Here is a 13,698-nt window from a genome sequence, read left to right as displayed (position 1 = left end):
TTGAACTACAATGTACCAAGCCCTGATTTTTTTTTTTCTGTTATCATTTCTTCTTGAAAGCTAAAAGCAACACCATTATAATGACAGTTTTTTTTCAAAGATTCTCAAAACTTACAGCAATAAACACTATTTATTAGTCCCCCACCGATACTACTGGAAGGAACTTATAATGGGTTTGCACCTAGTGATTTTGTTAATGCATCATTTTGCCAGCAGCATATCTTAAATTCTCTTGTCACCTAAAATTGTCAATGTTTGTTTGCGAGCTCTCCTTGGTGGGAAAGTCAGAGATGGGGGACTATACTCGGTTATACAGATGTACTCTGTGTGGTTAATCCTGGCAAACCCCCCCCCCCAAAAAAAACATTTTTTTTTATTTCCTTATATTTGATCTGTGTGTTGCATCAGATGGTGTAATGTGTCTGCGACACTCATTTTGCAGGCCAAAATCTGGTTACCTGTCTGCAAAAACCCAGCTGAGTAGCGTTTTACAGAAACGGCTTCCAAGAGACACAAACTGAATTAACAACAGTCGGTCGAAGTCTTAAAGCGACTAAATGCAAGAGATACTGCGACAAAGCTTAAGGTTACACAAGATTTTAATATAGGGGAAAACACAAATTCAGAACATCAAATAGAAAGAAAGAAAAGGGGAAATACTGTAGGACTTGGAGTTGTGACTGGTCCGTCACCTAAACAAACAAAATGTAACCAGCAATGAGGAAACAAACAAACTCAGTTCAGAATGGTTCAGCGGGATGCTATACCTCATCCATGATTGGTTTGGTTTAGCACTGCTTAACGTCCTATCAACAGCCGTGGTCGGTGCCTCATCCATGATCACCTGAGCACAAAAGCATCCTGTCTAATGCGACATATATTTTGGTCAGGTTCCCAGGGTGAATTATTTCAAATGTATATGCATTGCTTGCAATACTTTTCCCTGTTTTCTATGGGGGTTTTAAAGAAATTTTAGATATTTGGACAATAATTTACCATTGTCTAATTAGGGATCACAGTTTGAATAGTTTAAAAAATCGTTTTACAGCCGTTCACTGTATATTTTTCATCTTTATCAGATAGCTGTATGTTCCATCTGGAGGTTTTCAATAAAAACTGCGTATTTATAAAACTCCCGACATCATCCAACGGAGGTAAGATTGATAGGGACAAGTAAAGGGTTGTACAGTCCCGCGGTTTCATGCTCAAGTGGGAACTTTATGCCACACGTCCATGGATTTATGGCCATGAATTTGTCTTCACATATGTATGAAGAAAGGGATTTTGGCACACTTAATATTGCCCTGGAAGTGGCTTATTAGCTATCTATTTGCACCTTAACGAGCTTTGGAGCAAAAACACCTGAGGAGGGGAAAGCCCATGCTTTTAGGTAAAGGCCATAACTGTGTTGGGGAGGGGACCAGGGCCACCTCTGTCTAAAATACGTCCCTACACAGGTCTGGGGCTCATTACATTTAACCAGGGTAAATTATTTCACAATGGAAACCACATACTTTTTTAGTTTTAAACGTCATTACTGTGTATTTATTTCAGAAGATTAATGACTTTCAGGAATCATCGAAGAATTGGAAATTTTTGCAGATAATTTATAAAGGATTAACTTTATGATTTTGTTTGATATTGGGAGACTGGGGACTTCAACAGAACTAGGGTGAATCAATTACTAAGTAGTGAGATTTGTTAAGTCAGCTGCAATTGAAACTGTAATAATAAGTAATCCTGGTGAAGGTACCAGTTCTATATCAGTATTTTTGTGGGATTTTGTTTGTTTTTGTATCGTATGATTTCAGTATCTTTTTGGTAGGAGTCTGAAGCATAGCTTAAGGACTGATGAGTTTTCGTGTCAGTATAATTTCAGTATAGATTTGGTAGAAGGTTGAATTATAGTTTAAGGACTGATGAGTTTTGGTGTCAGTATTATTTCAGTATAGATTTGGTAGAAGATTGAATTATAGTTTTAGGACTGATGAGTTTTGGTGTCAGTAGTATTTCAGTATAGATTTGGTAGAAGACTGAATTATAGTTTTTAGGACTGATGAGTTTTGGTATCTATGTAGTTTTGGTAGGAGTTTGAAGTATAGTTTTAGGACTGATGAGTTTAATTATCAGTATTACTTCATTATAGTTTTGGTAGGAGTTTGAAGTATAGTTTTAGGACTGATGAGTTTTGATATCAGTATTATTTCAGTGTAGTTTTGGTAGGAGTTTGAAGTATAGTTTTAGGACTGATGAGTTTTGATATCAGTATTATTTCAGTGTAGTTTTGGTAGGAGTTTGAAGTATAGTTTTAGGACTGATGAGTTTTGATATCAGTATTATTTCAGTGTAGTTTTGGTAGGAGTTTGAAGTATAGTTTTAGGACTGATGAGTTTTGATATCAGTATTATTTCAGTGTAGTTTTGGTAGGAGTTTGAAGTATAGTTTTAGGACTGATGAGTTTTGATATCAGTATTATTTCAGTGTAGTTTTGGTAGGAGTTTGAAGTATAGTTTTAGGACTGATGAGTTTTGATATCAGTATTATTTCAGTGTAGTTTTGGCAGTACTGTATCAGCATAGCTTTATCACTGTATGAGTTTTGGAAGCAGATGTAGTTGAGAAACAGTATGAATTTTGATATCAGTACTTAATCAGTAGAGTGTTGATAAGAGTTTTGGTTACACTGATATATCAGTATAATTTTAAAGGAAATTTAAGGATTCCCGCACCACTGCCAAAAACTCGAACTAAGTGTTGGAAACTGTTTGTCCGGCATGACCATAGTTTTGATAAATCATTTTGGAAAAGTAAACCTATACCCTTCCAGGAATGTTTAGATGAAATGAATAAAATAAAAACAACATCAGTGTTATGAGTGTAAAAATGCAGTGAAGATAGACCGGGATTCAAACCATGCACTTCAGGTTGATATTCTATGGCTCCAACCGACTGAGCTACGTGGTCATCGGGAGTGCCGTAACATTTACATCAAAACAGAAGTTAAGGGGAGATCACTGTCTATAGCAACAAACAACAGTGCAGTGGGGGGGGGGGCAAGGGTTCTTAAGAATATATTTTTAGGAACTAAGATTTTAGCCGGAAGAAAGATATTTACCAAATCAAGTAGAGTTACAGTTTGAGTAGAAGTGTGCAAGTTAATGTGTATATATACCCTTTAAAAGTTTCAACAGAAACACTTTGAACTGAGACGGAGGAGAAATTGATATCAACTTAGTCATGTCATCGAGTCGTCAAAATATTCAGCTTACATAAATATGAGTTGTCATAAACCCAGTTTAGGAGTGGTATACCCAGAGACTTGTACATGGATGTCTTAATTTAGCCAGATATGTGAAAAATATTATCTCCATGGGGTGATTAAGAACTTGTGATACATGTGAACAAACTCCTTCAGTAACATTCGTCACACCTTTTAAGTTGTCTCAATCACACATTCTAAACTGTGAGATAATATAGGATGGTTCTCCAACAGCACAGCAGAGGACATGTACACACAACACTGTTTCTTACTGACATTTACAGAAACACTTCCAATACAAACTGAATATCTGCTGACACATACTGAATCTCTGCTGATACACACTGAATATCTGCTGTTACATACGATACATACTGAATCTCTGCTGATACAAACATACCCTAGTCCACAGACACACTAAACCTCTATTAATGTTAAACAGTCCATAACTGACACACAGACCTATGTTGATACATACAACTGATACATACTGAATCTCTACTGTTACATACTGAATCACTGCTGATACATACTGAATATCTGTTGATACATACTGAATCTCTGTTGATTCCTACTGAACACTGTTGATACATACTGAATCTCTGTTGATACATACAACTAATACATACTGAATATCTGCTGAAACATACTGAATCACTGCTGATACATACAACTGATACATACTGAATATCTACTGATACATACTGAATCTCTACTGATACATACTGAATCTCTACTGATACATACTGAATCTCTGTTGATACATACTGAATTCCTTCTGATACATACTGAATCTCTACTGATACATACTGAATCACTGCTGATACATACTGAATATCTGTTGATACATACTGAATCCCTTCTCATACATACTGAATCTCTGTTGATACATACAACTGATACTGAATCCCTTCTGATACATACTGAATCACTGCTGATACATACTGAATATCTGTTGATACATACTGAATCTCTGTTGATACATACAACTGATACATACTGAATCTCTGTTGATACAAATCACTGCTGATACATACTGAATATCTGTTGATACATACTGAATCACTGCTGATACAAATTGAATCACTGCTGAAACATACTGAATCTCTGTTGATACATACAACTGATACATACTGAATATCTGTTGATACATACTGAATCACTGCTGATACAAACTGAATCACTGCTGAAACATACTGAATCTCTGTTGATACATACAACTGATACATACTGAATCTCTGTTGATTCCTACTGAACACTGTTGATACATACTGAATCTCTGTTGATGCATACAACTGATACATACTGAATCTCTGTTGATACATACAACTGATACATACTGAATCTCTGCTGATACATACTGAATCCCTTCTCATAAATACTTGAATCTCTGTTGATACATACAACTGATACATACTAAATATCTGTTGATACATACTGAATCCCTTCTGATATATACTGAATCTCTGTTGATACATACAACTGATACATACTGAATATCTGTTGATATATACTGAATCTCTGCTGATACATACTGAATCTCTGCTGAACGATGCATACTGAATCTCTGCTGATACATACTGAATCTCTGCTGATACATACAGTTGTGGGATCTCACAACGTTTCACGATGTGCGGAGGGCGCACAGTGTGTGCACGGTGTGTGAACGATGTGTGCACGATGTGTGAACGATGAAAAATTGGACGATCATTGCTGGCGCACATTTGTATGAACGTTGTGCGAAAATAATCGTGGTTGGTGTAAATTTAGGAATGCCTTAGCAATATATACGGTTTCGTGTTTAAACATACATGTATAAACTTGATCTTTAAGTATGTGCTATATAATTATATACTAGCTGCATCTATAAGCTTATCTTTAAATATTCTCTCTATACTTTCCTGAATTTAGAAATGGTGTTTTCCGTGTTTTTGAACAACCTTAATCGACATGTAAAATTATAGCACAGTTCCTGTATACAGGTAAACATACCATGTAGCCACTTTGTACATGAACCTTGACCGTACTTGTCCCCGCCCAGGGCACTTACGTAACTCACCGGGGTGTGAATCCAGGTGAAGGGGATCTATAAGCCAAACCGAATGCAGATTACAAATACTAATTGGCCAGTTGCGTTTTCATAACGGTCATATGGTTTCACACATCAGCTATATGTGTCAGGCACAGGCCAGGTAAAACTCCGGTCACTCATTAAAATGTTATTTACCTGTTCTGTTACCTAGGAGCCAAACCCATTCTTGACAGTCTAACGGTCACTGTAATACTGTGTAACATGACCTGTAAACTTGTACATTATCTTAATTATTGTGATGAGAAATCACAGTAATATATACAGTGTACACGTACATTATTGCATTCGAGCCTTCCGTATTTATTTCATTTCGCAAAATTGATCAACAAATTGTACCTAATTCTCTAATTGCACAACGGGGCGAACAATTGTTAAATCGCACAGTTGTGCACACCATGTGTGGACGGTGTGTGAATGATGTATGCACAGTGTGCGCACGCTATTTTTGGTGCGTTGTGCGGTCACACAACTGTACTAAATCTCTGCTGATACATACTGAATCCCTTCTTATACATACAATGTACTGAATTCCTTTTGATACATACTGAACACTGCTCATACTGAATCTCTGTTGATACATACAACTGATACATACTGAATCTCTGTTGATACATACAACTGATACATACAACTGATACATACTGAATCTCTGTTGATACATACTGAATCTCTGTTGATACATACTGAACACTGCTTATACATACTGAATCTCTGTCAATACACATATACCCCAGTGTACAGACATATCACTACAACACAGAGCACCTTCCCTGCAGGTCAGCTATCTCTGTTACCAGCCTGATAGAGTTTGGAGCATGGTAAACAGGTTTATCCTTTAGTTTATCTGTAATGTTGTAGGAGAAGGTATGTATGTGACACTTTTATTTCTTTATATGATTAACATGCCTATTGTTACCAAGACCTTCAATGAATCAGATCTATATATCCAGAGACAATATCAGGATCTACACTGTGATAAGTGACAGATAGACATTACGAAAAGTGATTAGGATTCATTAAATCTCTTTTAAAAATGGGGATGCTCTTTCTGAAAGTTCATAGCTGTCAGTGCAGAAAAAGAAAATTGGAAAGTTTCTGACATCAAAACATCCTTACCCAACATCCCACGTGTTTCTGTTCCGTAATTTAGACTTGGCTGTTGAAATATTAATGGGGAAAGGTCATTTGGTAGGACAATCTTGACGATTTCACTGTTGTTCTGTCTCAATTTATGCTCGTATGTGTTGTTGATGCGCAAGTTTGTGACGCAAGACACCAAAGTCATATGACAAAAGACAGATTCATGCTGTACGGTTGGTCTTAGATTTGGTATTATATGCATGGGGGAACTTTCTGTCTGTCCGTCATGTCCGTCATCATTAATTTTAAGGAATTCAGAACGAGAATAACAGATGATCTGATAGGTAGGCAGATTAGGGAGGCATGGGAGTCCAGTGGTAGGACGCCGTGCTCGTGACCGAAGGGTTGCGAGTTCGCGCCACGGCACGGCAATGTGTTGTATCCTTGAGCAAGATACTTTACTCCGCTTGTTCCAGTCTACTCAGCTGTAAATGAGTACGTGGTTGGGCAGTGCTAGAATTGTTGAATGCTAGCTGTTAGCGCCGAAATGGCAGCTCCGGCTGTATCCTCCCCAGGGAGTTGAGAAATGTACTGGCTAGTTGCAAAGGCCCTATAACCACGGATAATAATTTGTGAACCGCTTTGAGACGACCTACGAACTAGGTTGTGATAAAGCGGTTATAAGAACCTCGAATTATTATTATTATAGGTGTGAAGGGGCTATCTCAGAAAGTGTTAGGGATAGAAATATGCTTGGGTTAATGGAAGGCAGTCTGAGAGGAGAGTAGGAGTTTATCATCAGAGGGGACATGCTTGGAGTAATGGGGGTAGGGGCAGTCTTGGAGGAAGGGTAAGGTAAATTACACTCAGGCAGAAAAAATAAGGGTAAGTCAACGGGGGGGGGGGCAGTTTTGGGGTAAGAGGATGAGGAAATAATACAGTCAGACAGGAAGGGGAGGGGGGGGGGGAGTTAGATGGAGGTCAATATTTATGAAAATGTTCTAAGTAAAACAGCTGGTAGGGAGTATTCCAGGACAGGTATGTGTACCAGATGGTGATAGGATTATCCAGGATGATGGGCAAAAATTGTAGTTTTTGTTACATCAAATTCCAGGGAAATATATATGTGGAGAATTTTAATCAAGCGTTACAGTACAATCAGTACAGATATGAGGTTATCAGGGGCACTTGGAATTATCTCCCCTTATTGGAGACATCACACCTGGGGATACCAAGAGAGAGAGAAGCAGATACAGTAAGATATTTACCATATAGTACATGGTCGGAAGATGTGCCGATGACAAGATATGGGGTAGATGGTGCCCATCCAAGCCGGTACAATGCATTATAGACTGATAAAGCAGCCGCATCTAACAAAGGACTTATCAGACAGGCTGATAGGTCGCAAAGACATCCCAAGATACTATCAGGTAAAACGGATACCTAATACTGCTGTACGCAGAGGTAATGCCAAAACCAGAGGAGCTGAGGGGATAAATTAGCCGGGGTCTATCTCAACAGTGAAACTAGCATTGCTATAGGTCCTCCAACTCACACTATCATTGTCAAAGTGATGTCTGCAGCATGAGAAAATGCCAGTATACATTATTTTACAAAGAACGTAGGTCAAACCTGTGTTAAGAGAGCACTGTCGGAAAGTCCAGTTGGTGGTCTCTTGACAAAGGTGGACTCATCATACATGTAAATTACCACAACGGGGGTCAAATATAGTGGTCTCATGACAAAGGTGGACTCATCATACATGTAAATTACCACAAGGGGGATCATATATAGTGGTCTCTAAACACAGGTGGTCTCTTAATAAAGGTGCCCATATGAGCAGGTTTGATTGGACTTTACTCGGAGAAGAACAATCAATATAAGTTTGAACACTGTTTGTGATGAATTTGGATTTGTAAAAAATACCATTTTCATCTCACAGTCATCTTTTGGTCGTATGTCAGTGTATGTGTTTCACTCAGTCATTTGGATGGCATGTACCCATCACTTGTTCAAGGCCTTGTTATAATCGTTCAGACATTATATAATACAGGATTTGTGTGATGGAAACCATCAGAGAATGGACAGCTACTCCGATGTTGGTGACAGGGAAGTTTTACAGATCAATGTGTAGACAAATCCGTATCCCAATCACAGGATTGTGTTGGATTTGGAATAAAAAATCGTTATTGTGACTTTGCAGAAATGTGATGTCTGAAATGTTTTGGCATGTTTTTTTTAGATATTATTGTATGTTGTTATTGACAAGTTTACCAATGTTGGTAGACCACACTTTTTTCTCCTATGGGGACTAATTTCTGTCTCTCCCCGGGTGATGGCACACCTGTACATTTTACACCTTAGCAATTGCATTCGTGGAACCAAATGTATATGATATTTGACCTTGCAGCCAGAAACCTTCACTTGAGGTAATTACTGGCAAATCAGTTTTCTTCCTCGGGAATTCCCTTAAGAAATATATATTCCATTCACTTGGTAATATGCATAAATATCATTAGGTCAGCAGTCAACTCCATATTTGGACAATCAGAGGTAATAACGTGTAATGTCAGCTCTCAAGACAGTCCGAGGTATACAACAGGTAAGACAATTAGGGGACAACAGGTAAGACAATTAGGGGACAACAGGTCAGACAATTAGGGGACAACAGGTCAGACAATTAGGGGACAACAGGTCAGACAATTAGGGGACAACAGGTCAGACAATTAGGGGACAACAGGTCAGACAATTAGGGGACAACAGGTCAGACAATTAGGGGACAACAGGTCAGACAATTAGGGGACAACAGGTCAGACAATTAGGGGACAACAGGTCAGACAATTAGGGGACAACAGGTCAGACAATTAGGGGACAACAGGTCAGACAATTAGGGGACAACAGGTCAGACAATTAGGGGACAACAGGTCAGACAATTAGGGGACAACAGGTCAGACAATTAGGGGACAACAGGTCAGACAATTAGGGGACAACAGGTCAGACAATTAGGGGACAACAGGTCAGACAATTAGGGGACAACAGGTCAGACAATTAGGGGACAACAGGTCAGACAATTAGGGGACAACAGGTCAGACAATTAGGGGACAACAGATCAGACAATTAGGGGACAACAAGTAAGACAAATAGGGGACAACAAGTAAGACAATTAGGGGACAACAGGTCAGACAATTAGGGGACAACAGGTCAGACAATTAGGGGACAACAGGTCAGACAATTAGGGGACAACAGGTAAGACAATTAGGGGACAACAGGTCAGACAATTAGGGGACAACAGGTCAGACAATTAGGGGACAACAGGTCAGACAATTAGGGGACAACAGGTCAGACAATTAGGGGACAACAGGTCAGACAATTAGGGGATAACAGGTCAGACAATTAGGGGACAACAGGTCAGACAATTAGGGGACAACAGGTCAGACAATTAGGGGACAACAGGTCAGACAATTAGGGGACAACAGGTCAGACAATTAGGGGACAACAGGTCAGACAATTAGGGGACAACAGGTCAGACAATTAGGGGACAACAGGTCAGACAATTAGGGGACAACAGGTCAGACAATTAGGGGACAACAGGTCAGACAATTAGGGGACAACAGGTCAGACAATTAGGGGACAACAGGTCAGACAATTAGGGGACAACAGGTCAGACAATTAGGGGACAACAGGTCAGACAATTAGGGGACAACAGGTCAGACAATTAGGGGACAACAGGTAAGACAATTAGGGGACAACAGGTCAGACAATTAGGGGACAACAGGTAAGACAATTAGGGGACAACAGGTAAGACAATTAGGGGACAACAGGTCAGACAATTAAGGGACAACAGGTTCGGACACTAAGGGGATAACAAAAGGTTCAGATAATTAGGGGACAACAGGTTCAGACAACTAGGGGATAACAAAAGGTTCAGATAATTAGGGGACAACAGGTTCAGACAACTAGGGGACAACAGGTTCAGACAATTAGGGGAAAATAGGTTAGACGGTTAGGTGGACAACAGGTTAAGACAATTAGGGGACAGGAACAGATTTATACAGTAGAGACAATAAAGAACAATAACTTATCTGTACTGTGCTAGGCCATCGTTTGAACTAACAGTCTACCGAAAACAAATAACTGGAAAACAAATCCCATGATTACAGTTAGTGCTAATGGCTAGCAGACATACTGATATCAGAATTCTATTTTTTAGAGTCACAAATAAACATAGGATCACTTGGGTAGGCTATTCTAGGAAAGAGACACATATTTTTAGGTATTATTTACTGAGCCAGTTATTCTGAGCTATAAGATTGTTGTTGTTGCTCACAAATATGTCCTTGACTAGAAGCTACTGGTCTGTGTGCAATGATCATTGTTTTGCTGTAGAGCTGTTTAACACAGGACATCAGTGCACGGAGGAAGATGTGAAAAATAAACAAAGGGCTTGTAATTATAATTATCAACTCTGTTCTGTTTGTTAAAAGACAGTCCAAGAAACATTACCAACAGAAAAATTTAATCCAAAGTTATTTTATTATATTTTATAGTTGGTTATAGCCATAATTTAAAGACTTCAGAACCACCTATAGTATATGAAATAGACTGAGTTATCGAAATAGTGATGCATTATTTATTTTCCTGAAAACAGCATTCATTGTCAAATCGCATAAACTGTAAAAAAAAAAAACGACATTTATGTTTTCTTTAACTTTGCGCAACATAGATAAACATTATTTTTGACAAAAGTTAAAGTTCCAGGTTTAATTAGCTGTCAGATCTTCCTTAAGATTTACAGTATATATGTATACTAATTATAAACTTAAGATCACTTTATCGAAAACAAATCTTTTTATACTATTCTTTGTTGGTATTGCTTTTGTAACTCTCTATTAATAAGTTTATCAAATTAAAATATTTGTGGAGTAGTATAATGTTGATTAAATATTGTTTATATGCATTTTAATCTCACAAATACAAGTACAATTAAACACCTTAACTGGCTGTTCTCTTAATAAATCGCCTCATGCAACGGCCTTGACCAGACTTTTTTTGAGCTTAAATATGTAGATATATCTGTACTGTCAAAAAAACAGTTATATTGCTTTCTCAAAGAAGTTATTGCTAAAATTAGGATATTATACAATATTTTGTGACATATACTGAAGATTCATACACATGGAATATATTCTGCCAGATACATTTTGCAGTCTAAATGGGCTATAATAATGCCTTTCACGACATACAACCCCCTATTTCACAGCAATTTATTTCTCCCCGTTTTGAATTAATTTCCTGTTTTGTGCTTCTTGTGGAGGATGCGTGTATTATATTTTCTGTATAATTTCTATGATGAGCCCGTGGGTATTTAAATTGTGACCATTTGAACTCTTGTTTAGAATGTAAGATTTTTTATGCGTACAATGTAGACCTAATATACTGCCTTTGTGTGACAGCTAGTCTGTTCATTGGTTCCAGAAAGCTGATGTGTGATAATGCGCCATTGCCTATGCAATACCTATACTTATCTGGGTTCATATTCATGTTGAATCTTTTAAAAACAAAACAAAACCATATGACTATATAACTGTTGTGATCATTTAAAACTCTTTAAGAAAATATACAAAAAAATTACGAGGATGATGTGTTATTTGGAACTCAAATAATTTGTTGTACTGACATATATGTGTGTTCAAATAATCTGTGAATGCAGAAACCATTTGGTGGGATTTTTGATACTCAAATAAGTTACGCTTTGGTTGGAATTAAGGTTTAGCTGTGATAATTGATAATACTTACGTACAAACAACGTGTCTACATTGTTCTACAAAAGCTCCGTTAATCTCGTGTTAATACCCATCAGACAACAGTCACAGATCATAGATTAGGTGGAAAATATTTTTTTAAACGAATTACAACATTTTCATACTGCGTAAAATATTTTCGGTAAATGTTGACTAACGAAGTGTGTGTAGGCTAATCCCCAAATTGATCACGACCGTAATTGAAAACCTGTCTCCCACCTGATGAAATATTATTCACACATTAAAAAAAAATTGATAGTGGCTGATATCTCATTATATATCGTCCCCATCTGCTCCTGGTGAATGACCTCACCATTTCTGTCCATACAGCATTTCTTCCCATGCAACCAGGACAGGGAGATTCCAGATCTGTTCATGATAGTTCAGATCAGTTTGGGTTGGTTCAAGATCAGATCATGAAAGTTTGGATAAGTTTGGGTTGGTTCCAGATCAGTTCATTATAGTTCGGCTCAGATCAGGGTGGTTCAAGATCAGTTCATGAGAGTTTCGATCAGTTCAGGGAGATTCCAGATCAGTTCATGATACATGTAGTTCGGATCAGTTCGAGGTATAGTAGTTTGGAACAGTTTGGGTTGGTTCAAGATCAGTTCATGGTAGTTTGGATCAGTTCGGTGAAGATCCAGATCAGTTCATGAAAGTTTGGAACAGTTCAGGGTGGTTCCTGAGATCAGTTCATGGTAGTTTGGATCAGTTCGGTGAGGATCCAGATCAGTTCATGAAAGTTTGGAACAGTTCAGGGTGGTTCCAGATCAGTTCATGGTAGTTCGGATCAGTTCGAGGAGGATCCAGATCAGTTCATGGAAGTTTGGATCAGTTCGGGGAGAGTCCAACTCAATTATTGGTAGTTCAACATCAGTAAGTGCGGTATTCAGATTGGCTTTTGTTGATTTCGAGATCAATTTATGGCAGTTCCAGATTAATTCACAGTGGTTCTAGATCGGTTCTAGATCAGTTCTAGATCAATTTGTGATTGCTGTCCAGATTTGATGATGATTTCAGAATAAGTAAATGTTGGTTACCATATGTATACCTGGTGTTTTTCATTCAAAACCATTCATACTGGTTACCATTTTAGTTATTAAAAAGAAAAATGTAATTTATGGGGAATTTCCAAATGAAGTTTAGCTGGCTCCAAAATCAGTTTGTGAAACAAGGGGTTTACATATAAGAACAACAAGGGTTACCGATGTTTGGCTATGGTTAGTTATTGCTGTTTGGAATTGTACTATGTAACCGAATGAAAACCTATTTGCCTATTCTCATACTTATTAGATTTCAGTAGGAACGGTTTTTGTCATGGCTTTCCGAGACTGATGGAGACAGAGAATTAATACGGCTTTATTTTTCTGATACAATTTGTGTGGCCCAAAACTAATTTTGCTTGGTAGATGTCACAATAAAATGTGCCATTATATATATATATGTATGTATATATATATCATTGAA

The 13,698-nt window shown here is 37.8% G+C and overlaps 1 protein-coding gene across 2 annotated transcripts in view; it reads left to right on the top strand.

Annotated features, from left to right (window-relative positions):
* Positions 1-13,698, top strand: part of LOC110443862 (protein MON2 homolog) — a 433,581-nt gene that overhangs the window by 199,186 nt on the left and 220,697 nt on the right. The window lies entirely within an intron of this gene.

Source organism: Mizuhopecten yessoensis, unplaced genomic scaffold (assembly GCF_002113885.1).
Source record: "Mizuhopecten yessoensis strain PY_sf001 unplaced genomic scaffold, ASM211388v2 scaffold716361, whole genome shotgun sequence".
Lineage (NCBI taxonomy): Eukaryota > Metazoa > Mollusca > Bivalvia > Pectinida > Pectinidae > Mizuhopecten > Mizuhopecten yessoensis.
This window is presented reverse-complemented; position numbering and strand designations above follow the sequence as displayed.